The following is a 26,397-nucleotide window of genomic DNA, read 5'->3' as shown; positions in this document are numbered from 1 at the left end:
TGCCCAGCCATTGGTCAGCGATGTCATCGCTGTGGAAGAGACAATCCTTTCGAAGTGGCATCACAAGCCAAGCGATCCACACGCAAGTCATCACCTGCACGCCGCAGCACGCGACATCATGCACGTGCTGTCAGAGGAAGAGTAGGCCGATCCTCTAGCTCCTCCAGGTCCAGTTGTCAATCAGCGAGCCCATACCACTCCAGAGGCCGCTCCGTCAGCTCTCAGCGCTCCCGGCATCAGACGATGAACTCCTACAGATCACACTGAAACACGTCCAGCGATTCCTCATCACACACACCGGCATCACAAGACAGTGATGAATTCATCTGCATGGTCTCCGATCCGGACCGCCTGAAACGATATCCGAAACTGGACATCATGATAGGAGAACACCCAGCAAAGTTTGTTCTGGACTCAGGGGCATCACTAAATTACATATGCGTGCTAGAGTACAACAGCATGAAACAACGTCCTAAATTGGAGCCGGCGGCCGTCCGCATCTTCACATGGATGGCACGGAAACCCCTCACGTGTCTCGGCCGTTTTCACACGACGCTGACATTCAAAGACAGGAAAATCCAAGCATACATTCACGTGGTGGAAGGACCAGACATAGCCGACTTTACTCAGTCTACCCACAGCGGAAAGGCTGAAATTAGTCGAACTTCTCTACATGACCGAAGATGCCCCGGACATCGTGGTCAAGTTCCCGAAACTCTTCAAAGGTCTCGGAAAGCTAAACCACTTCAAAGTAAAATTGCACATAGACGAACGAGTGACACCCGTCGCTCAACACCACCGGAAAGTGCCTTTTCATCTACAACAGGCTGTAGATGATGAATTACAAGAACTCCTACAAACTGACATCATCGAACGCACCTCAGGACCCACCCCATGGGTGTCCCCGGTGGTGGTAGTCCCCAAAAGGGGACAAGACAATAAAGTTAAACTGTGTGTCGACATGCGTGCACCCAACACCGCCATCGAGCGAGAACGTCATCCTGGGCCGCACATAAGTGACATGATTACAAAACTCAATGGTGCCACCGTCTTCTCCAAACTCGACCTTAACAAAGGCTATCATCAATTGGAACTCCATGAACAGTCCAGGTACATCACTACATTTACTACACATCAAGGCCTCTTCCGCTACAAGCGCTTAAACTTTGGCATCTCGTCGGCCGCCGAGATCTTTCAAGAAGCCATTCGGAGAGTCATACAAGCCATCCCAAACGCCTTCAATTACAGTGATTATTTACTTGTATTTGGAAAAGACCAGACAGAACACGACACAGCCTTTGACAGAGTGTGTCACGCCCTGCTGAACGCGAATCTAACACTCAACGCAGCCAAATGCGAGTTCCACAAAGATACCCTAAAATTCTATGGACACATTCTCCAGAGAAGGGATGAAGCCCGACCCTGAAAAGGTAGTTGCACTTGTTGACACACCAACTCCCCGAGACGTCAGCGACCTCCACTCCTTTCTTGGCATGGCAAGCTACTGCGCGCGCTACATCCGCGACTACGCCACCATCAGCTATCCACTAAGGGAGCTCACACGCCAGGGTCAGCCTTTCAACTGGACAGATGCCTGTGAGCAGGCATTCACCATCATCAAACGAGCTGTTAGCTCTGCCATAAACCTTGCTTATTTTGACACGAACAAAAAGACTGAAATTACCGTTGACGCCAGTCCTGTAGGCCTGGGAGCCATTCTCGCACAGTATCGTGAGAACTCAGATCAACGTCACATCATCGCCTATGCGAGCCGCAGCCTCACAGACACCGAGAAGGCTTACTCCCAACCGGAAAAAGAAAGCCTGGCCGTGGTCTGGGCGTGCGAGGATTTCCATCTGTTTGTATATGGCAAACATTTCACAATTATCACCGACCACCAGGCGCTCCTCACGATATTCGGCAATCCCAACGCCAAGATGCCTCCTCGCATTGAGAGATGGGGACTGCGCCTCCAAGACTACGTATATACGATCATTCACAAACCTGGAAAGGCTGAAAACCCGGCTGATTACATGTCTCGCCACCCCCTAGACACCACGAGACCTGCTCACTCTCTGGCTGACGACTACATTCATTTCGTTATTGACGCAGCGTGCCCTCCCACCGTTCCACTGGAAGCCATACAAGATGCATCTGCCAGTGATCCCCTGATACAGGCTGCCATGACCCGGGTCCGCTCGAACTCCTGGTGCCACATGAAATGCATCTCACAAGAGTCCGACCAACTCCTTCGAGATCTGACCGCATTCCAACGAGTTCATGAGGAACTGTCCATCAGTGAATCGGGTCTCCTTCTGAGAGGGGGGAGGATTGTTATCCCCCACAAGCTACGGCAAGGAGTCATCAACTTGGCACACGAAGGCCACAGAGGGATAAATGCCACCAAGAAGGCTTTGAGAGAATGTGTCTGGTTCCCCACTTTAAACCAAATGGTAGAAACCACACTGAGAGACTGTACAACATGTCAACTGGTCAGCCGAGACGAACCGCCAGCCCCTCTGCAAATGTCTGAATTACCTGATGGGGTATGGCAACAAATCGCAGTTGATTTCTTCGGACCACCACAGTCAGGACAATACATCATGGTTGTTATGGATGAATACTCGCGATTCCCATTTGCACACCCGATACCGTCAACCAGGGCTGCAGCAGTTATCCCGATCTTGGATGAAATCTTTGCAGCATGGGGCATTCCCCTCAGAGTCAAATTAGATAACGGACCCCCATTCAACAGTCATGACTTCACTGAGTTTGCAACACACCTAAATTTCAAGCACCAAAAGATCACCCCACTAAGGCCCCAGGCCAATGGCATGGTGGAGCGATTTATGGGAACTCTCAAAAAGGCCATTCAACAAGCTGAGCTAATGCATCGAGACGTCCAAGAGACCCTGAACGAGGTATTGAGGGCATACCGGACCACACCACACAATACCACAAATCAGTGCCCAGCTACTCTCATGCTAGGGAGAGCACCCCGCACTCGCCTACCCATGGCGACTACTGACTCACAACCTCGAACCATCACCGTTGATCATGACACGCTAGTCAACATAGATCAAGAAAGGAAGCTCAAAATGAAAGATGTACGCTGATCGGCGCAGACACGCCAAGGACTCTCACATACAAGAAGGGGACTGGGTAATAGTTCGAAAGGACCGTCGAACGAAGGCAGACAGTCGATATCATGACACCCCGTTACAAGTCTGCAAAAAGAAAGGAACAATGATCACCGCAAAGGCTGACAACAAGCAAATAACGAGGAACGTGTCATACTTCAAAAAGTATCACTCACGCAACCACCAAAGAGTTTACTCGAGCCAGACCTCAAGTGACTCGGCGAGTCACAGTGACAACACTGATCAGGACAGGTACAGTCCTCCGCGGATTGTCAATAACAGAGACAGACACAACACTCACGTCCGACTACCAGAACGAGAAGACCGCCCAAAGCGTCAGATAAGAAGACCAAGGCTCCTGGTAGAAGAGATCTGAGGTATTACGAGACTCTGTACAAAAGGGGGAGATGTAGTGTCGTAACGCCTGACCCTGTGTGCAGACAGGACAGGCGGCTAGGCAGGAAACAGGAACAGGAAAAGGTTTTAGTCTGTAAGCCAGTAATGTACTGGTAGGGAATAAAGCAAGACGTGAACCAGTACACCTCCGACTCCTGTGTCTTATTTATGCAGGTACAGCGTGACAGACAGGACAGCAATCGACAAGGAGGACGTAGGACTCTGAGCAAGTGACGCACCCTGACAGAAAGACAGAACAGTGACCTGACAAGTGTACTCGAAGGAATTAGAAGCACACTGACCAGTAGCACAAAAGAAAGCGGGCAGCAGCACCCTGAGAGAGTAACACCTCCAGTAACAACAGTGCACTAAGAACTGCCCCGGGGATGGAGAAACCCTGAGAAACAGCTGTTACTAGAGAGCCTTTCTACGGAAAGGGGGCAGTACACTGACCGAAGGCAACAGAGAAAAGGAGAAGCCAGGACAGTACTCTGAGGGGATAGAACCATAAGGCACATTACAGGAGAGGGCAGTGGCACACAGAGCAGTACCCCAAGCAGGAAGCCTGCACAGTATCCTGAGAAGTCTGCATCAACATCTCAAAAGGGACAGTTGTGCATTGAGGGGATTACCAGTGTCACAGAGCTGCACACTGAGAAAGCTGCATCCAGAGAGGATTTTCAAGGATGAGACTGCATCCCGATTGAGGGCAGCACATGGAGACGAAAAGCAGAACAATATTTTGAGGCTGGGGAGTAGATTTACGGGAGAGCAGCTTAAAAGGCAGTAGAGACCTAATAGAGGACAATATCATAAAGACATTAGCACTCTCCGCAGGTAGACTGAACCGTTCACCCGGATATGGATCTCACATGGAAGGTGCAGTACCTGAGAAATAACACCAGAGTGAGAGCGCAGCAACACCGTTAGAAAGCAGGACTAAAAATACGAATACAATGAGAGGTGTTACTAGGAAGAGATAACAGAAATCTGCACTCCAAGAGATGTTTCACATGGAGGGGACAGAACACCGAGGGGCAGCAGCACCATGAATAAGTAAAGAAAGTAGCACCCTGCGAAGGATTTCCCAGAGAGTGCTCATCACTCCTGAAAGGCAGCACCAGGAGAGGGTTTGCTTGGGTGGAGCAGTACCCAAGAGGCATTGGGCAGGGCTTAAAGTAACAGCAGCACCCCAAGAGTATGTATGTTTTAGTGAGGGATGGTGGTAAATCTAGAGGTGAAAATACCGGCTGTGAGGTGTCAGCATCCAAAGAGATAGTAGCATGCCCAGAATGAAAGGACAGCACCTTGACAGGAGAGAATGCTGCCCTGATAAGCTGGATCTGCCAGTCACAGGGTGGGCATTATTCCTTTTCAGAGGGCAATGCCTAAGAGACAGCTGCACCAGGAGTGTGGCAGAAAAGAACATTCTGAAAACAAGAAAGCAGCAGCCCCATGGAAGAAATCGAGAGAGACAAAATGGCACATTGAGAGGGTTACACCCTAAGAGAAAGTGTGGGTAGCATAGTAAGGATAGAGGAGGGAACCAGCAAACCTTGGAAGCATAATATCAACAGCATATGAAAGGAGAGGTACATTGGTGAGCAAAGGGGTGGAGAACATCCTGAGGAGAAATAGTTACCAATACTTTAAAATATGGATATGGGTCATTGGAAAAGTTATGTTGGAGGTCATAAGTCTAAAGTTTTAAGGGTGGGTGCATTAAGGGAGGATTGTTAGCACACTGTGTCAACTATAGCTGTAGATAGATACGGTGTTACATGGATTCTCATGCGTTACTGTAGTAGGCAATGATTTTGGTACTTGTTTCCCCACTGATTAAACCCCTGAGGTCGAAGATCTGCACTGTGATAATCCTTATTATACCTTTCTAAGGAGTTTTGCCAACAGTAAATTGATAGGCATTGGGGATTTGCTGACTCTTCGCCTGATGCCTGCCTTGTGAGAAAGCTTTTGCTTGTTATGGTAGTTTTGGTGATGAGCTAATGATAAGGTCTTGAGACTGAATATTTTTTCTTAATGAGCCAGTGTTCAATGCCATAGGTTTCATCCGTTTATTATAAAAAGAATAACTACAGGTGCAGTAGGCCTAACTTATTGTGAGAATCGTATGTTAAGTCAATAGGCATTTAAGGGTGGATTCTTATTACACTGTGTTAAACCTGTACACAGGTTTTTGTCTTACATAAACTCTCTGGATGACGGTAAAAAATAAGATTTTGGTGTTGGTTACTTTCTTAAACAAACCCTTGACCCTTGGCATTTAGCAAGGCAGTCCTGCAGGTTCTCAGAGGGGTAAGTGCAATAATTTCTCAGTGGTAAATGAATGGATACATTCTCAGTCCTTATCAGATTAGCGATGTGGATGCCCCGCCCCCATTGCTTCCTATTTTAACTCCACCCCATCCCTTGGTGGGTTATCCCCGCCCTACTCCTTGGTGTATTAGGCCACTCCCACCTGAAGTTCAAGCCTAGTTGCGCCCCTGCCTTATTGAACACTTTAAAAGTAAGACAATATGGTTTAGCATGTGTGTGACATTTTTTTTAAACCAATTCAATAATATCGATTGTATTCAACTAATATAATCTAATTAAAGGTATGAAAAATAACCTTGTGCTGTTCAGTTGAGGTAGAATATAAGTACGGGATCATCAGTGATCACAAAAACAAAAAACACATTTGACATGCGGTTGCCGCCTAGCTAGTTTTCCAAGTGGAACACATTTAATTCACCGACTGCGCTCACAAGACATTAAATACGAAGGCGGGTACTGCAGTTTTCCTTCGTTGACACCAGTGCAGGGCAGTCTTGGAATACAAATTAAGCCATTGCAGAGAGCGCAGCAAGAAAGAAAAGCTCTTTTTTAAACGAATGACAGCAGACATTTTTGGCTGGTGACTCATGCAGTTGCCTAACTCAAACATGTTTCCGGGCGCAGGCAGCTAGAGTGCAACTCGATTTCTAATCTGGAGTGTTTTACTGGAGGCACTTCAGGCTAGCCGCAATGACACAGCATGTATGAGTAATCACTCATTTCACAACTTCGAGCCTCGTCTCAAAGTACAAGGAAAATAAGACATATTGCATTTAATGTGTGTAATATTAATCTGTATTAAATGGTGTATATAACTTCTGTTTTGTGGACTCAGTAAAAACCTAGGGGCTGATTTAGAGATCGGCGGATGGGATATTCCGTTTTGAACGTGACAGATATCCCGGCCGCCCTAATGCAAATGTAATAGGATATAATGTGCGGAGCGGTTATCCGTCACGTTTGTGACGGAGTATCGTGTCCGCCGAACTCCAGAGGAGAATTGCCCCAGTATTTAAAGAAAACTAACATGATAATAACTAGTGTTATCATCATTTTAGTTTTCCTTTCTTGGTGAGGAGCAGGGCTGGACTGCCAGAGCTGGGCAGGAGGGGAGGGGGTGTGGGGGTGTGGGGGAGGGGGGGGGGGGGAGTGTGGTTTGTCCACTCCAAGGTGCGCAATGACGCTTTGTCCGGACCTCTGGGGCTAGACAAACCATCATGCGCACTTTGCATGTTCTGCACCCAGGCTGCATTACAGCTTGGATGGAGAACATGCCCCAGGCTCCCACTTCCTGCCTGAACACTGATCCACGGCGCTCAGACCAATCACAGCACTGCATTGCAGTGTTGTGATTTGCTAGGGAAATCAGGAGCCAGAGTGCCTCCTGTTCCTGCTTTCAGGAGTCAGAGGCGGCGGCTAGCGGGGTGGCCGACCTGAGGTAAGTGTTTTTCTTTATTTTTCCATTTGCAACCCTCCCCATCCCCCCGCCGCTAAGCCATCCTTACATGTCTGGTATGCAAAGGTTAGGTGGGGTCATGAAGAACTATACCCTCATGTGCATTCTGTACACAGAAGTGCAGCAATGCCATGTTCTCGCGTGAAATAAACTCCATTGCAATTCGGCACCAAGGGTTACGCGTCTACCACATTGCGGGAAACGCCACCACCATACTGAAGAAAATTAGGATTACAGGCAAACGTATAGGACTGCAAGCAAAGCAGAACTCTCACAACTTGACTCCACAGCGAGTTGTAATGGTCGTCAGCAGTACAACTTAATTTGACGACAGAGCCTTGCAAGATTAAAATTTCGATGACCTGGCTCACTGACGTGATGTAATGCTGTGAAACATCGACGTCAGTTTCAGTTTTTTGAGTTTCGTTTGAATTCAGAAAGTATATACCAGTCGGATTCAAGCCACAGTGTTAAGAAAAACTTTTTGGTAGTTTCGTCAACTATTTAGTCCTGAAGATGGTCTGACTGTCTCATCGCCATCACAGACCGAAACGTCGACAGTGGCATCTTTTTCCTCACACATTGATTGTTTTGAATATCAGAAAAGATGTCAACATAGTTGTTGTATAGGTCAACTAACGTCACCTTTCAAGCTGTGTTTAGTTGTTCTTTATTACCATTTTCCCTGACCAAAATTGTGATCATATATTAAATATATGTTTATTTAGAAGTATATTTTTGCCCCATGTTTTACCTTTGAAACTGTTATTCAATATTTGCTATTTTCTTAAAATATGTACATTTATTGTTTTTGATTGAATCTGTTGTTCACCACTAATCAGGGTGTAACCCTTCAAAATAGCGTTGAGAAATTATCTCTGAAAAGCATTTGACAAACAAAATCCCTTGTAGGCAAACCCCCCACCCCCTTTTTTCACAACTTCACTGCCCAAGCCTCCAAGGGTTAATTGGGTTCCCACTCCCTTTTGAAAATGTTCAAGGAGCCCGTCTTCAGGAACTAAAGCAATTCTCAATGAGCTAGTAATAATATTTTAGTTCAAGAAAGTCTATGTGATTTTACTTTTCTTGGAACCATTAAAGTACACACTCAGTGCCATTCCTCACATTTTGCAAATGCTTATACACATATTAATCACCCGATGTCTTTTATTGCGGCCAATACTGGCCTGCTTTACGCTAACGGACACAGGGACTTCCCTTGTATTAGTCATTTTTCGGGAAAGAAATTTAGGAAGAACATTAATGATTGAAAAGATACAAAAATGCTACAAACTTTGGAAAAGGCTCAGAGTTATGATTTGTTTATAAATGCAAAAAAGTGTAAATCGAAAATAATAAGGACGGCGCAAGGCAATGTTACTTTCTGAGGTCTCAGTGCGGCAAGGTAGGGCACTGTGGTTGCAGAGGGCTCCACAAGGTCAAATACATTTAATTCAGGATTCTCTGGACATTCGGGTCACATTTGTATTGCCAGAAATAAGATAAGGGATAAGGATAAGGCTGAAAGCTAAAGAACAGCAAAACCACAAGGGGTCAGAAACCTGCAATTTGAGGTACTACTGAAGCTTTGATTCCTGTGGCAAAAAGCTTTGGCCTGGATAAACCACTTGGCCACCTAAGCTGCACCTTTCTCGGGTAGCCTCCAAGCCCTGGCCTTCCCTCTGGAGGGTCAAAAACCTCCAAGTCAAAATCAACTATGTCAAAGTTGCACTAGTACTTGCTGGATGCTTCCAGACTTCCAGGAGGTCTTACAGAGTGTCCCATAACAAATCCAAGTGGGGGACAGACATCTCTACCCCTGGCTCCTAATAGAGTCCAATCCCATTGGGCTGGCACATTCCTTCTTCTAATGCTGGCCGCTAAGCTATGGAATTCCATCCCTCTGAAAATTAGGTCTACTACTGACCTACTTAAATACAGAAAGCTGCTCAAAACCTGGTTGTTCTGTCAGGTTTACAATTGAACTATCCATCTCTCTGGCATGTCCTAGATCCTGCGCCAAGAAACCTATCCGGTGAACGAGCGCTTTACAAAACACTGCTAACAAAACATAACAATGCTCCAGTGGCAGACCTGAAGCTATTCATATGGAAGGTGTAAATCCACACTGCTCCGCACAACATAAATGACATACCACTAGTGCAAATTATATGCAGTTTCACCATGGTCCTACTTACAGGCTGAATATGTGAAGTGAAGTTAGACAATTATTTGTCATGCTTTTTTAGTTCAGAGCAGAGTAAAGTGGTACTACAGGTATCCAGGTCCTGTAAATTAAAATGCTACTAGTGGACCTGCAGCACTGATTGTGCCACTCACTTAAGTATCCTTTCAAACATGCTCCAGGCCAGCCATTGCAGGTGTGTGTGCGCAGTTTCGACCTGGCAAAATACATCTTTTTGCCAGGCCTAGACCTTCCTTTTTAATACATATAAGTCACCTCTAGGGTAGACCCTAAACAGCCCATAGGGCAGAGTGCAGTGTATTTAAAAAGCTGGACATGTATTTTTAACTTTTATATGTCCTGGCAGTGAAAAACTTGTACATTCATGGTTTACTATTGCAAGGCCTACCTCCCCGTAGAACAACATTGGGATACCTTATTGCGTTTAATAAGTGATAACTTTCAATTGGGAGCAGTTAGGAGAGTTGGGTCTCTAAAGAATTGTTATTTAAACCTTTTTTTTTTTAACATTGAAGTTGGATTTTACGTGATAATTCTGAAAATGCCGTTTTAGAAAGTTTGCAGTTTCTTGTCCTAACCATTTGGTGCCTACAGCCTGTATTCTGGGTTACATAATTAGGTGTAGCTGTCCATTGACCTTTGTAATTCACTCCCACACAGTAAGACAAAGGGGAAATAGTTGTTGGCAAGTTGGGCTATCACATTACAAATACTCTTCTTCAGCACACTCACATATTGTTTCACACTAGTCTTTTGTGCCCCATGACAAGCTGGGGCCAGATCAGGGAGGCAGGAAATTCCAAACACCTCTGCAGGGAAACAACTCTACAAACTTCTTCTACCTCACCAGGCAAAAATATTGAACCCTTAGACCCAACTCTTAAGTACACCTCTGGACTCGTGGAAGACTACCAAATGCTGCTGTGCTGCTCTGCTGAAAGAAGGACTATTATTCTACTGCCTGGGAGAGAAAGACTTGACCTGAACATTAAATCCAGGACCACAAGAGTGACAACAAGGACCAGTTGGCAGGCCTCCTGATCAGAACATCAGGGACTGAAAAGGTTCCAATCACCGTGAACCCTGCACCTGGACTATACCTGCTGTGAGTCCTGACCCCCACATGGTGCCACCCTAGTCTTGGAACCTTGAAAGTGGAACTGAAGGTGCTCTGTCATCCCAGTTGCGGTTCTAGAAGGACTGGCACAGTGTGAGGCATTGCCCCACATCTCTGCATCAGAACCGCCATTGTGAGACACATCCTTGACATAGGAACCTCGCTTCGCAGCTCCTTGGAACCTCTGCTACATGACGAATCATCGTATCGCAGGCCCTCAGCTCCTCGGAACTGCTGCTACACAACCCATCATTGACGCAGGTTCTCGCACCCGCCGCTTCATGAGGCATCCTCAACGTGGGATCTCGCAATGCTCCGCAAACCAGGAATTAAGCGACTTAGTTCAGCAGGCCTAACGTGATCCCAATATCCAGCTCGAATTCTATCGTAATCAGTCTGAATTTGTGTCTTTGGATCGGTACGGCGCAAGATATCCACAGTTGCTGCTTTGTGCATTTAAGCACTATTTCGAACTAAATCTTTAAAATTGCAAGTCTCTGGTTACACTAATTGGATTTTTGTTGTTTTCCTGTCAAATAATTACTGCTTGGGTGCTACATTGATACTTTACACATTGCCTCGAAGTTACGCCTAACTGCCTTTGTGCCAAGATACAAGAGGGTTAAGCACAGGCTAGGTTAGTGCTTGCTTGTATCATTTGAGATAATTCTTCCACAGCTACTGATGACCAACTGAACACATGACAAATCAAAACAGAAAATTGGCCTTGATTTCAATACATTTAGATATATCTACAGGATCACTTGTCTGATACAGCAACATCGCAGTTGCAACATTATTACTCCGGTTTGCTATTTCCTTCTTTGTAAACATCCCCTAATAAAACAATTGTTGGAAAAACAAAAAATAGAATTAGTGACACAAGGTAATTTTATATTGGATGCATCATGTATGATCTTTAGTTCTTTTAGGCAAGAGGTCTAGTGTGCATTGTAGTACAGAGCAACCCCATACTACAATACAGATCAGACCCAGAACTTGTTGATAGACAATATTTATCAAATAATATAGAGTACTCTGTAGTCAATTAACTTTTAGACAAGTCAGGAATTAGTCATAATGGGTTGGATAGCTAGAACAAATAGGGTGACACTCACCATAGTGCCAGCTTCCCTTCTGCTCGTCTCACTCGCTTGCTTCCTGCCGGTTACTCTTCATTGCCTACCCGTACTACCACCATGGGAATCTTTTTTTCTGTCAGCATTCTATCGGTTAGCCTTTCACTTTGTTCCGGTTTTATTGTTGTATTCTTCCGCACAGTTTTAATTGCGTATTTATTAGCCTCCTGTTAATTTTGCTAACTCTGCCCCTTCAGCTGTTCACCCGTTTGTTGTTCATTTTGTGTCCTGCTGTTTTTTTTCTCTGTAGTCTTCACAAACTGTCATGAACATCTGCGCTACACTAATATCCCCGACTGCGACCACCCTGGAACCACTCCAATGCCACAAACTATACACCTGATCTCCCTGCAAACATGTGACCGAAATCTGGGACACCATCACCACCCTTACACTCAACGTGATTTTCATTAGAGACTTGGCTCAACCCCTCCTCCACCCCCGCCGGCTACAGGATGACACACCGGGACCGCACCGACAAACACAGAGGCAGCATCACCATGATCCACAAATAAACAATCCGCTGCACCACCACTGGAGAAGACACCACACAGATCATGGAACATCTAAACTTCCAACTCCACACAGATAGCAGAAAGACCATACGGGGCACTCTCGCCTACAGACCCCTAGGCAGCTGCAGTCTGTGCAGGTGACAGCGGTCGGGCCCCGTGGGGGGGATTTCAAGGGTCGATGCAGAGGGAAAAATAATTATTTAATTTTCCCTCTGGTTCATTCCTCGAAATCCCCTCCACCCCAGGTGGCCCCTCACCCCCACCGCTGTTACCAGCATGGACTGCGGCTGTCCCTGGGACACATCCCAACTTCTGCAACAACATTGCCAACTTCATCGCCCCACAAGCTATTGACTCTAAGCTCTATATCTTCCTCAGCCAACTCAACTTATACATCGACGACCACACAGACACCAACACCGCCAACCTCCTGAAATGCATGAGCAACATTGGCCTCAACCAGCTGGTCACCGACCCCACACATAGCGCATTTCACACAATTGACCCGATCTTCACTACCAGTGAAAGAGTCAAATACAGTTATGTCATAGAACCTACTTGGACCAATCACACCATCATTCACTTCACCATTGCGGGATCCCCAAGCATCTCTCCCAGGCCTCCCTCTACAGCTGAAACAACTTGACACAGATTTAATGGACAGACACCCACACACCTCCAACATCATCCAGTCCGACTACGCAACCAACCTTGAACATGCCGGGCAGAACTTCACCTCCTGGATCACTAACTGCGCTCACAGAGTCGCCCCCATCAAGCCAACCAAGGCCTGCAGTTCCACCAATCAAGTCAGCTGGTACACACCAGAACTCAGGACAATGAAACAACAAACAAATGTAGAGAAAATAGTGCACCAGCAGAGACCTCACAGACCGAGCCACCTTCAAGTCAGCCCTCAAGAAATACGACCAATGCTTTAAAGATACCAAAAAAGACGCCATGGCAAACAGCATCCAAGGAAGCGCCAACTACACCAATTAACTCTTCAACATCTTCAGAAAGATCTCCTGCCCGGCAGTCACAGAGAACACCATCCCCCCATCACAGGAACTCTGCAACACACTACCAAACTACTTTCACAAGAAGCTATCAACAATCGACAGGAACTTAAAACCCCAGCAGACCAACCTCAACTCTCGCCTCACTCCAACAGAAGCCACCGCTCACCACATAAGAACAGCTCACCACAGAGAACACAACAGCCATCATGAACTCCATCCACTTGGAAGCACCCACAGACCCTTGCCCCACTGTCTCTTAAACCTCAGTAGCAAGGAAATGAGCTGCCAACTCCCCACCATTATCAACACATCCATCGCCACAGCCACCTTTCCCGAAGCATTGAAACACGGAGAAGTCAGCCCCCTTTTAAAGAAACCCTCCGCCGACCCCAGTGAACTCCAGAACTACCTCCCCATCTCGCTACTCCCATTCACCCCCAAAGTTCTCGAGAAAGCATCACCCGTCAGCTCACCAAACACCTGGAAACAAACAACCTGTTTCTACAACAACCACAGCACTGAGACCACCCTGATTGCCGCCACCGATGACATCTGCATCCTGAACAACAGGGGACAACCAGCAGTCCTGTTCCTACTCTATTTCGACCCTGTATCCCTTCTGTGCAAAATTCTTGGCCTTGATAACACAGACAAAGGCTCTTACGTCCTTCTCTAAGAGCTCCCTTAATCAGGTCATGTCAACCAGCTGTTATTTTTTTTTTGGAGAGAGCTTCTGTGCAACTGGCAAATAAATTAGCGAGATTCTTGAACGTAGCTGCTTAGGAGCTGAAGAAATCTAGCACCTGACTCTTTGACTTGTGTTCCCAGTGAAGGGTAGATCAATGGCTCTCACTTGAGGTAGTAGGAACACAGCAGTTGCATACTTTGGGATTGGTCAGCATTTTAAGCTTTTTAGTAGACCTGCATTTCCAGGTTGGGGACTATAGGATATAACAAATATCAAGCCCCTCAATTTCTTTAGATTCTCCCATTAGTAAAACAGCATGTTGCTTAGTTCATTATAAAGCAGAACAGAAGCACCTTATGACGAAATGTTCTACAGCACATTCACACTTTGTTATGACTAGATGGAGGTGTGTCTCCTTGAAGCAGGCCATGGCCAATTCCCATCATACTGGAGGTAGAATTTTAATTGATTGTATAAAGTTATTATTGAGTGTACTTCAATGGCTTAAAGTCAGACATGATAACAGGCACCATTTTGCTGTTTTTCTTTTTTAAGATGTTTTAATGGCTGTATTGATATATCATGGTAATATTTTGTTTTTCATAACAAACTTTACTGGATTGTTTTGTGTGAAACTGGCCTGGAGGACTAAGAATAGATACAGTAGATCACAGAATACATGGTGCAGCATTATTCCCATTAGGAAAAGCAAGAATTAATAAAAACATTATGAAAAGAATAGAATAATGAAACCTAAACGTGCGCAATAACCTTCGAGCGCTGCCCCTGCCCACCGACTCGTTACTATAGCACGACAGACGTATTATGGTAATTTTTTTTATGTTTTATATGTAAATGTAATGGTTTTAATTAATTATACATGAATACATTGATCTGACTGTATCCCATCACCCACTCATCGAGAGACTCCACCACATCAGGATCAAGAGGCGCCCTCAGATGGATCGCTGCCTTCCTCTCCGGATGAACCCAGAGATTCTGTCAACCACCCTTTGCTTCGGAAACAAAGAGAACCATCTGCGGTGCCCCTCATGGATCATCCCTCAGCACCACCTTCTTTAGCACTCACATGATGCCCCTGCCAGAGATAGTCTAAACCCATGGTATCAACATTTTATCCTTTGCCGACAACACCCAGGTCATCATCCAGCTCTCGGCACACCCCTCTACTACAGGGACCAACTTTCACAACTGCATGACTAATGTCAACAACTGGATGTGGACCAACTGTCTGAAGCTCAGCACGTACAAGACCAAAGTGCTGATCTTTGGGAGCACTACCTCCCCGTGGACAACACCTTATGTCCTTCTGAGCTCGGCCCTACCCACACACTTAGACCATGCCCGCAACCTCTGTATCATTCTGGACAGCAGACTCACCTTAAAGCGAAAAATCAACACTTCAAAGGATATTAAAATGGCTCCCCACCGACACAAGGAAAACCGTAACTCAAACCCTAGTAACCAGCCGGCTGGACTGAGGCAACGATCTGTACGCAGTAAACACCGCACAACTCATGAAGAGACTCCAGGCGATACAAAACTTAGCTGTCAGACTCATTCTAGACCTACCCAAACAGAATTACATGACATCATTGCCCGAACTTCCACCAACCCTCCAGAGACCTTCGCTCTGCCTCCGTAGCCTTTTTAGACACCACACATCCTCCAAAGCCCAAGCCCACCTCATCCTCAGAGCCTGGAACAGCCTCCACTTCCGGACTTCACCCTCTCTAGTGGAATTCAGGAAGAGAATCAAGACATGGTGCCCAGCACCCCAGTGCCTGGATACCCTTGCGGGTGAAGAGCTGAGCTACATAAACTGAACGGATATAACATCACAGCAAATGAGCTGTGGACGTGCAACACCAGCAATGCAATCTATTTGCTCACATGCCCTTGTAATTTAGGATATGTGGGCGAAACCTCTAGAACAATTAAAATACGGTTAACCGAACACAGGTCAGCATTCAAAACTAAAAAATTGGCAGCCCCACTTGTTGCACACTTCATAGATTTTCAGCATGCCCCATCGGATATACGGTGGCGCATTTTGGAAAAAATCCATACACCCAGCACAAAGGGAGGAGAGAAAATACGAAAAAAACGAGAAGTTTTTGGGATTTTCTCCCTTAAGACCTTTAGCCATGGCCTTAATAACGAATTGCCTTGGGAAAATGCAATTTTATGAGAACTATAGAAATCATAAAGATACTAGGATCTGACTTCTAAATAATATGGCTCAACTTAATCAGAAAGAATAAATGAAGTAGTCCCAAGAAGAAATATGGTTTGATGTAACAAGAAAGAATAGGCGGAGTAACCCTGGATGCTTATCTAAACACCGCTATTAGATAAGAATCATACACTCTAATTAGTTTTGGGGTGTCTTTAGCGATTCGATATGATATATAAAGGTCCTATCCACACTTAAATGCTCGTCATTTTTGAGTTAAGCGGTAATTCGATGACAAAACCATAAATATATAAATATACACTTGTCATCACCCTAATTTCGACTATCGTGGAGCACCTGTTTTTAAACCAGGCATTAATACGAAATACAATAAGGAACCGAACTGATTAGATTAGACAAATAAATATGCAGAAATAATTCCTTCCCCTTTAAGAACTTAGCTCTTACGCTAACCAATAATATCCGCACTCTTTAAAAGGACCTTCAAATAGCTAATCAGGGCTGCCCTTCTTGAAAGCGGACTCGCTGGAAGCGTAACCGTAATCGGCAAGACCCTCGCCTGTACCGGTAAGATATCGCGCCCGTCGCGTTAGCTTAAAATTAGGTTAAATCTATTGTATGCGCACAATTAAAACCTTGCTCCTTTTCTCTGTTAGGAGTAACGTGCGTACGGCGCGAAAAGAAAGTAGTGATTGTGACGCCATCGCCGTACACTAATAATCTTGATTACGAGGGGAGAGCGGCATTAGAAATAATCAGCGCATCATTAATTGCAGGTAAACGGGTTTGAACACGGAGCGCTTTAAACCGTAAGCGTTTTGTTATTTAGTTAAGCTGCCCAATTTAGTCCCTTCGTTATAATCAATAACGGCTATGGGAAAAACAGGTGTGGCGCTGCATAACAGCGGTGGAGAGCCTCCACTTTAAAACAAACTTGCGTAAACTGATGAACAGAATGAACAATGAAAAGGTCTCAAACCCCTTGCCCTCTCTCTTTGTTATTAGGAGCAATGTGCAAACGGCAGTCTAACTGAACAGTAGACGCTACGCATAAGATATATACATACAAATTTTAAATACCATGAGTAATGAGTGGCACCGCTAAGAGACAGCGCTTGAATAATCTTTGGTAAGCGTTAACAATAGCTGTATTTAGCCTGTAAAAACAAAGGTAGCCCTACTGAGAACACCAGTCCATTTTTGTGTTTATTTTATTTCATTTTACATTATTAGGTTTTAATCTGTACAAAAGTACATAGTCGTGGTGCCACACCGAAAAACAGACCCCAGATGAGGAACGTACCATAACTTTTTAGGGGTAAGTTAATTTTAATCATGCCCACCCCCATACACAAATAAGAATATAGTTGCCAATAGCTAAAATGCATGTTTCCATTTATAGGGAAGTGCCATCTCTCTGGACCTTAAATAAATCAGCGCTACAAGAGAATAGTACTGTCTTTGCACATGAGTGCTACTTTAGGTAAGAAAATAAAATGTATGTAATCATGGTGTTAGTTAGGCAATTATAGTAAGGGTCAACGTAGAAGAAATATATGAAACACTGCGATTATTTTTCCTTCCTTTTTTTCTATCTTTTTTCTATCCTTGTGCCTAAAAGCTGATAGGGTTTCTTCAGAACAACAGTCATATGCAAACTGATGTAATTGAAATGAGTAAATGTATCATGAAAAAAGAAAGAATCCTTATCAAACTAACTCTCTGAATCTGTGAATATGAGAATTGTTTCTGCCATTGTCAAAGCACATTGAGATGTTTTATGTTGAAAAGGTACAAGTTTGAACCATGTAAATATATTACCATGAAGTGAACCTCCCTGTTTGCACACACTAACATAATATGGCTTGTTCTAGAGATTTGGGTTTACGCATAGGTGTCTGATATTTGTTTATAAAAGGCGGTATATCATAAATCTAAATATCTTTCTTACCAATAGAATTGTGTAAACAAACATGAAACTAGTTCAGTTATATCATTTGATGATAGGAGACGAAAATAGTAAAACACTGTTATGATCTTTTTTACAGAAATTGATGGTAAAGTCCTGATGAAGGCATATTCTTAATGTCGAAACGCGTCGACTGGATGCCATCTAACCTCTTTTAATTTCTTGTGAATACATATGTATCACCATATTGTTATTTTATCAAGTCTGATTAATGCACTGAATTTTATCATTCCTTTTTTAACTATATTAAAAATGTATTTTTTCTAAACTGCACTAGTTTGTTTGTTTAATCTATTGTGTAATTGATTATATGCCTGGGAGCGTTATTTCACACACATTGTTTACCCTGTCCCAGGATATTGATCCTTATCAGGGGGTCCTTGTTGCTAACATAGAACAGCCTCCACCTCCGGACATCACCCTCTCTAGTGGAATTCAGGAAGAGAATCAAGACATGGTGCCCAGCACCCCAGTGCCTGGATACCCTTGCGGGTGAAGAGCTGAGCTACATAAATATGAATTGATGGATTGATTGACTCACCCAATCACTCTGTGTGATCCAGCTAGTACACATCTAAATCCTCCTTAAAATATGTAAAATTCTTGGTAGGCTGATTTCTTAACAAATTTGGAAAAATGAAAAAGTAATTCTGGCTACTTTGAAGTTACCCTATAGCATGGGCGGACAGGGTGTTCTTGGTTTTGCGAGCTACTGACATTGAGTCTAAAAACAGAGTGCTGTTGGGTGGCATGGTGATTAAATTGTGCACTACAAAGTCATGACACTCCTATCTTAATGCTTCAATAAAAAGAGTAACACCAGGTATTATAGATGTCGTTTAGTTACTCTATTATATTGTGGTGACTGCAAGGGTGACTATAGAGTTAATTGGATACTGAAACACCCTCAATCCCAGTTAACTCCTCTTTGTTAAGATGATCTCAGATTGGCTTCTCTCAAGGTCTCAATGACAAGGAGAGTTGGGATGAGGAATATACTCACCTTACTGTACAGAATAGGGCTATTTTCTGAGGGGTGGAAGGTACAAACATTAGGTCACCCTTAACTTCTAGTGTAGTTTGTATTCTGGCCAAATCCTTCTATTTATAAATGTACCTGCTATTTTTGTAAGTGGCCAACAGACATCAGTTTTTTATCAGAACCTTCTGGATCTTAGAGGATGCAACTTCAAGATAACACACTCCTTTGTTTTAGGAACAAGTCACTCAATAGAGAAAATAAAACTGGTGGGTTTTTATTTTAAACCATCTGCAATTTAGGGATATGTTTAATCAGTAAGCACATATGTAGGGTCCGTATCAAGCTTGAATAACCTTAAATATCCAGGCTACTCCACCTGGACCACCATCCGACTAGCCAAAACATGTAATTTTTCTTATTATGCACTATAATTATCCCTATATATGTGCTACAATTATCCTTAATGTACATACAATTTCTCTCTCTATAGGCATATTACTTGAATGTGATGTGATTAGTGTACCTGAATTATCCATCATTTCAATAGCTTTAATACAAAAACTTGAACATTTGAAAAACCCTCTATATTTGGAAGTTAAGAAAACAAACTACATGAAATAGTAAGTCCTTAACTTTTCAATATTTTGCTTTCTTACCTTCTCTTGAGCACACATCTCGTCAGTCCTTCTTGTATGTGATGAGAACTGCTCATCTGACAACCATCTTAACGGCCTCTGTGTATGGTGATGTGAATTTTTGTCTTTGCTTAAAAACCTCATCCCAGTCCCACTTAGCATTTCTGTGCCCCCAATAGTCCACATGCCTGCCCTCTTCCTAAAAAGAAAAAAAAGTGTGTCTGTGAACCGGAATGGGTACCTTCCATGCAAAGCCTCACCATGAAGGTGCCTACCGTATAGTGGCACCTTATCAGGAACTTCAGAGCATAGCCCTCTGCCTCCTGTGGAGCACCCGTGCATTTTTTTAGTTAACAGTTTTTATGAAAACACAAGTTTCATGGTTTCCTGAAGACTGCCAGTGCGCAGGTTAGCCCTCTCTGCCTCGTCCCCAGGCTCCTAATGACAGGAGGCTTAGAGGCTGAGGCATGATAAAGCTACAGAGTGTTATTTAAAAATAAAACATTCTGGCGCTGCATTTCTGGATTGCCCATGTCTGAGTGGAATAGTTGAACTACAATCCCCACAAACAGGCTAATTCCATTGTATTTAGTAGACATACTACGCATGCTCAAGCAGCACATTTAGGGCCAGATGTATCAAGAATTGCTTTTGCGATTCTTGAATAGCAAATTTTACTGATAAAGTATTTAAGAATCGCAAAATGCAATGTATGTAGGACTTGCAAATAAAATTGCGAATCCCACATATTCCTTAATAGCGAATCACAAATTGCGATTCACTATTAGGGAATACCTTCCCATTCATTCCTATGGGCCTAGAGGCCCACATAAATAAATAGGATTGCATTCGCAATTTGCGAGTACCAAATAGGCACTTGCAAATTGCGAATGCAATTTCAATGGTGCATAAAGGACATGCTGTTGAACCCCTGAAATATGCATGCATGCCCTGTGCGCCACATGGGAAAATGCTAAAAAGTTAATTTTAAAGAAATTTGCAAATTACCACCAACTAGAAGTTGGTGGTAATTTGCGATTCCTTAATGCCAGGTCGCAATTTTTCCTGGCTTCCTGCATTGCATTTAAGGAATAGCAAATTGCGAATCCCAAAATGCATTTGCAAAATAGGTAATCACAAGAATTGCGCTTACCTATTTTGCGAATGCCTTTTGGGGTGATACATCCCAAAAGGCTTTTTCCCGTTCGCAAACGGGCCGATTCAGAGATCAGCCTGTTTGCGAATGGGAAAACGATTGAATCATCTGGCCCTATATCTGCTAAAATGTGGCTGCCAGGGCCCCATTTGTGCATCTTTGAAGCCAATGAAAAGCAATGCATAGCAGCAGGGCCAGGATCCCCAGCACTATACCATCTCCTGCTCTGCTGTTGCCATAGAATCTACAAGTTGCCAGCTAAGTAAGCAAGGAAAGTAAAACGAGCATTTGCAATGCAGTAGGTCTTGCATTAGTTAAACGCAGAGCTATTGGCTTTGGAAATGGGAAAGAAATGCGGCATCCACCTGCCTTTGCTTTTTTTTGATAATCAACTTTATTAGCATTTTTAAAACGACAAAGGAAATTCATTGGCAGCAGCTCATAAATCAGCGGGTAGAATAGGGTAAAATCAGCATTATACATGGGTAGGAGTAAACCAGTCCAGTCCGACATTACATTCTGCGTGGTAATAGCAAAGACAGCGTATACATCTGGGTTCACGGTGGAATCTAATTGTACCATTTCCCCCATATTTTAGAGAACTTCTCTGGAGAGCCCCGGGATTCGAAGAGGGCCTCTTCCTGTGCACCGCACCAGTCCACCCCCCTCCTCCACCCCCCCACCTTGGGAGCCGAATCTCGCAGCCAGTGACGTGCTATGTCCCACTTGGCCACAGCCACTGCCGTCCCAAACAGGCGTTTATCCGATCTAGTGCCATCCAGGCTGTCAAAGATCCCCAGCAGCAGTTGCAGTGGGTCATAAGGGACCTCCCAGCCCAGATCCTGTGTGAGCTCTCTCTACACTCCCCTCCAAAACCGCATAAGCCTCGGGCATGTCCATACATGTGGTAGAAGTCGGCCGGGGATCGCCCGCATCTGGGGCAGTCTGGTGAGGGTCTCAAGCGGGCCCGGAAAAGCCTCTCTGGGGTGAGGTAGGACGTGTGTAGGTAATATGTCTGCACCAGCCGCAACTTGGAGGATGTGATCAGGATACGTGGGGCCATTAGGGCATCTCTCCAATCGGCCTCCTCCAGGAGTCCCACCCAACCCTCCCACCGGGTACGCAGTCGGTCAAGGGACGAGGGGCTATTATTGACTATGGCACGATAGATCCGGGACACTCCACCCCTACCCAGATCCCCCATCATTACTTGGGCTTCCAGTGGGCTAAACTCTGGCAGGGTGGTTGGCGCAGGGAGATGTGCATGAAGGGCATGGCGCAGCTGCAGGTACCGGAAGTGCGGAGTGTGAGGAAGGGCGTGGCGCTGTTGTAAGTCGGCAAAGGCTCGAATGTGGTCTCCCACCCAAACGTCCCCGAGCACCGACACCCCAATGAGGTCTCATCGCCGAAACCCGCCGAGGGACGAAACCTCACGAAGCCAGTTCCCGTGACAGAGTGGCGTCTGGTGGGTAATTTTGGGGTCCCATCCTGTGTGGCGTAGGGTGGTACGCCAAGCCAGTAAGACCGTTCTGGTAATTGGGGCTATGGTGTGCAGGATCGGGCAACCGTAAAGGAGTGCTTGGAGCTGGGAGAAGTCCATCGCTTCCAGTTCCACCCGGTATGCTGGGTCGGACCAGCCGCCCGCGTACCAGTCGTTGATGACTATCAGCTTGGTGGCGAGGTAGTAGAGATAGAGATGAGTCACCCCTAGTCCTCCATCGAAGGGGGGGATGCAGCTGTGTGCAAAGGAAATCCGCGGTCGTCCGCCACTCCAGAGGAATTTGATCAGGGTTCCATCCTGCTCTCGGAACCAGGCCCGTGGGAGTGGGGTGGAAATGTTCTGTAGGATGTACAAGAAACGGGGGAGGATCATCATTTTAAATAGTGCACTCCGCCCCAGGGTATTGAGGGGAAGGGATAGCCATTTTTTCAGATCAGATCGCGTTCGGGTTACTAGGGGCGTGATATTCAGTGCCCATTCCAGTTCCGGGAGCAGAGCCACCCATATCCCCAGATATTTGACCGAATGGCGTCTCAGGGGAATGGACGACTGCCAGTCAAAACATTCCTGGGAGGGGTGCAATGGAACCAGGTTGGACTTTGCCGCATTAAGCCGGAGGCCGGAGACACGCTCGAAGTCATGAAGAATTTGCAGACATCTAGGGCCCGAGGACGCCGGGTCCGCCAGGTACAGGAGCACGTCATCGGCGTAGAGGGCTATCTTGTTTAGGTGGCTTGCATTCCAGGTCCACCCGTGAACGAGGTGGTCGTGCCGGATGAGCGTCGCCAGGGGCTCCATCGCTAAGGGGAACAGGAGTGGAGATAGGGGGCACCCCTGGCGCTTACCTCTTCATATCTGGAATGCCTCTGAGAGCGTCCCATTGATCAACACTCGGACCTGGGGCTCGCGTAGAGGACCCGAATATAACTGCGGAACCGCGGGCCAAAGCCCATCTCCTGGCAGCACATCTTGTGGGTACCGCATCAAAGGCTTTCTCAAAATCGAGAAAGAGGAGGGCCAGGTATGGAGAGAGGCGGGAGCGATGGGCCAGGGCCAGATGGAGGCGGATACAGTGGCGGGTACTCCTGGCGGTATGAAGCCACACTGGTCCGGGAGGATCAGATCTGATAGGATGGGTTTGAGCCTCTGGGCCAATATTGTGGCGAAGAGCTTGATCTCGGTGTTGATAAGGGAGATAGGGCGGAAGTTCGGACAGTTCGTGGAGGGCGGATGGGTCTTAGGGATGACCATGATCGTGGCCAAGTCCGACTCGGGAGGGAAGGAGCCCCTCTCTATCACGTGATGGAATAAATCCAACAGTTGGGGGGCCAGAGTGCCTCGGAAGGCCGCGTAGAACTCCTGCGGGAATCCGTCTGGACCGGGCGTCTTGCCACGGTTCAGAAGGGGGATAGCCTCCAGGACCTCATTGTGTGTGAAGGGCTTCTCCAGGGTCTCTGAGTCTTCTGGGGTAAGGGAGGGTAAGCGGGCCCCGGCCGCGCCCAGAAGGGTAGTAAGAAGCACGTCGGGGGCGCGCCGCGTAGAGACTGGTATAGAAGTCGGCGAAGGTTTCGGCTTTACTCACGGAGGTCACGGAGGTCACCCCTCGGGTCCCGCGTTGGAACCCAGATTGCCAGACCGTCGCAAACCCGTAGCGGGCCAGGAATTTGCATTGAGTTCCTAAGAGATGGGTCTCCTGGAGAATGAGCACGTCCGCCAAGTGGCAATGCGCCGCTCGGAGGACAGCAGCGCGCTTGATGCGGTCAAGGAGGCCGTTGATGTTCCAGGAGAGAACGTGCAGGGGCCTACTCAGATTGCATGCCATTGGGGGAGGGTGGGACGTGGGGGAGAGGTGGGGCAGCAGGAGGGCGCACCTCGGTGGAAGGACCCACCCCATCTCCCCATAGCCGATGAACAAGACATGGGGAAGGGGGGACGGCCGCCCGCTGCCCGGTCCTGTGATAGCCCGTGGGGACCCAGAGTGGTCAGGACATCGGTGAGCAGGGAATGTGTGTCGGACAAGGATGCACCCACCATCAAACGTCAGTAGGAGGAGCTGCAACCAGCTGCTCGCATGCAGCAACAATAAAGGCCGAGGAGTGGCCGAACAGTGCTAAATCAGAAAGTGGCCCGTAGGCCGCTAAAAACAGTAAACATACGGGAGACAACGGTCCCCCCCCCACCCCAGCACCCCCCAACTACCCCCACCCTGCACTTCGAAAGGAAGCATCTGTCGCCCCAAGTGGCAACAGCCAAAGGAAATAAACCCCTTGTTAGGGGACTGACACAAAACTAAACAAAGGAGGACCTCCCTCCGTATTGTCGGATGAATGGCAACAGCAATAAACATTGAAGCGTGAGAGTAAGATGTGTTACAGAGAAAAATATCTGCAGTGTCTCCAGGGACAGAAGGATGTACTAGCAGAAGGGAGAGATAGATAAAGAAGGGGAAATGAAAGGGGGAAGACAGAAATGTTAGCTGAGCGGATTGCAGCACCCGGGAGGAGCTCACCCCAGGCCGTCCGCCCTCCGGGCGTCTTGCTAGACCTGGGGGATCGTTCCAGGGCAGTTCGGCCGGTCAGGGCGGCCACGAGCAGGTGGACATCTCAAAGTCCTAGTTCAGGCCTCTGCATCCTGTAGAGAGTCCCGGACCACCGGGCTGCCGGACAAATCAGAGTCTGATCTGGACTTACGTAGGCTCGTGCCCGAGTCCGTGGGCCTGTCAATGGTGACCGCAGATGAGAGCTCCTCTGGCGGGAGGGGACTCCAGGCTCCACGGACCGGGGGGGGGAAGATCGCCGTGCGCTTCCTTCTGGTGAACGAGAGGCGTCCCGAAGCTGGCGACCTCGCCTGCGGGAGCCAGTCCGACGCCGCCTTGGTTTGGGCCCTTCGTGGGCGGGACAGAAATTGGGTCCACGGGTAGGGGAGGGCATCCGTCCAGGCAAGAGGGGACGCTCCTCTGGGAGCCAGGTCCAGGCGGCCTGTGGGGTGTCGAAGAAGAAGGATTTGTCCTGGAAGAGGACCTTGAGACGGGTGGGGAATAGGAGGCCATACCGCAGACCCTGAGCTTCTGCTTGACTTCATCGTAGGATCTCCTTTGGGACTGGACCTCCCTCGAGTAGTCCGGGAAGACCATGATTTTAGAGTTCTGGAATATCAGGGGGCCAAGGTCTCTGGCCACTCCCAGGATGGCATCGAGGTCTCGGAAGTTAAAGATGCGAAGGATGAAGGGTCGGGCAGGGACTCCAGAAGGAGGTCTAGGTGCCAAGAAGCGATGGGCCTGCTCTATGGCGAACCAGGGGGAGAGTTTCTCTGCAGGCATCCAGGAAGTCTGCCACCGGGCCCTTCTCCACCCCCTCCGGAAAGCCCAGGAGGCGTAGGTTGTTCCTGCGGGCCCCGTTTTCAGCGTCCTCCGCCCTGTGGTGAAGATCCGAAGTTAGTGTTTGGAGACGGGCCACTTGGGTCTTGAGAGTGGTCAGGTCATCCTCCGCCGTGGATATGCGGGACTCTGCTTCGGTGATATGCGCCGCTGCGTTTGAGGTCTTGCCAGATGAGGGCCACGTCCACTCGAACCTCCTCAATTTTGGTCTCAATCGAAGTTTGGGAGGCGCTGATCGCCTGGAGGATTGCAGACAGGTCATCCCCCTCTGCCCCAGGGGGAGGCAGAAGCGCCGCACCAGAGGCATGATCCGCCTTGGCAAACTGGTCCATATGCAGCTGGGAGGAGGGGACCGGAGGCTGTGAACTCTTTCCCCTGACCATGGCTTCTCTGGGTGGTCGTGGGCCAGGGGGGAGCGGCGCAGCTGCAGGTGTTCAACCCAACGGGGGAGGCCTTTCGGTGCCACAGCATACCCAGGTATCCGGGTCCCTTCACGGCACAGGCAGGGGCCGGTCGCCCACGGCAGAGCTCCGGGAGCCCCCCA

The 26,397-nt window shown here is 47.0% G+C and overlaps 1 protein-coding gene across 1 annotated transcript in view; it reads right to left on the bottom strand.

The window, feature by feature from the left end:
- Nucleotides 1-26,397, bottom strand: part of SLC27A6 (solute carrier family 27 member 6) — a 541,371-nt gene that overhangs the window by 172,827 nt on the left and 342,147 nt on the right. The window lies entirely within an intron of this gene.

This window comes from Lissotriton vulgaris, chromosome 3_1, assembly GCF_964263255.1.
Source record: "Lissotriton vulgaris chromosome 3_1, aLisVul1.2, whole genome shotgun sequence".
Classification (NCBI taxonomy): Eukaryota; Metazoa; Chordata; class Amphibia; order Caudata; family Salamandridae; genus Lissotriton; species Lissotriton vulgaris.
The sequence above is the reverse complement of the archived record's forward strand: the minus strand, read 5'-3'. Positions and strand labels throughout refer to the sequence as shown.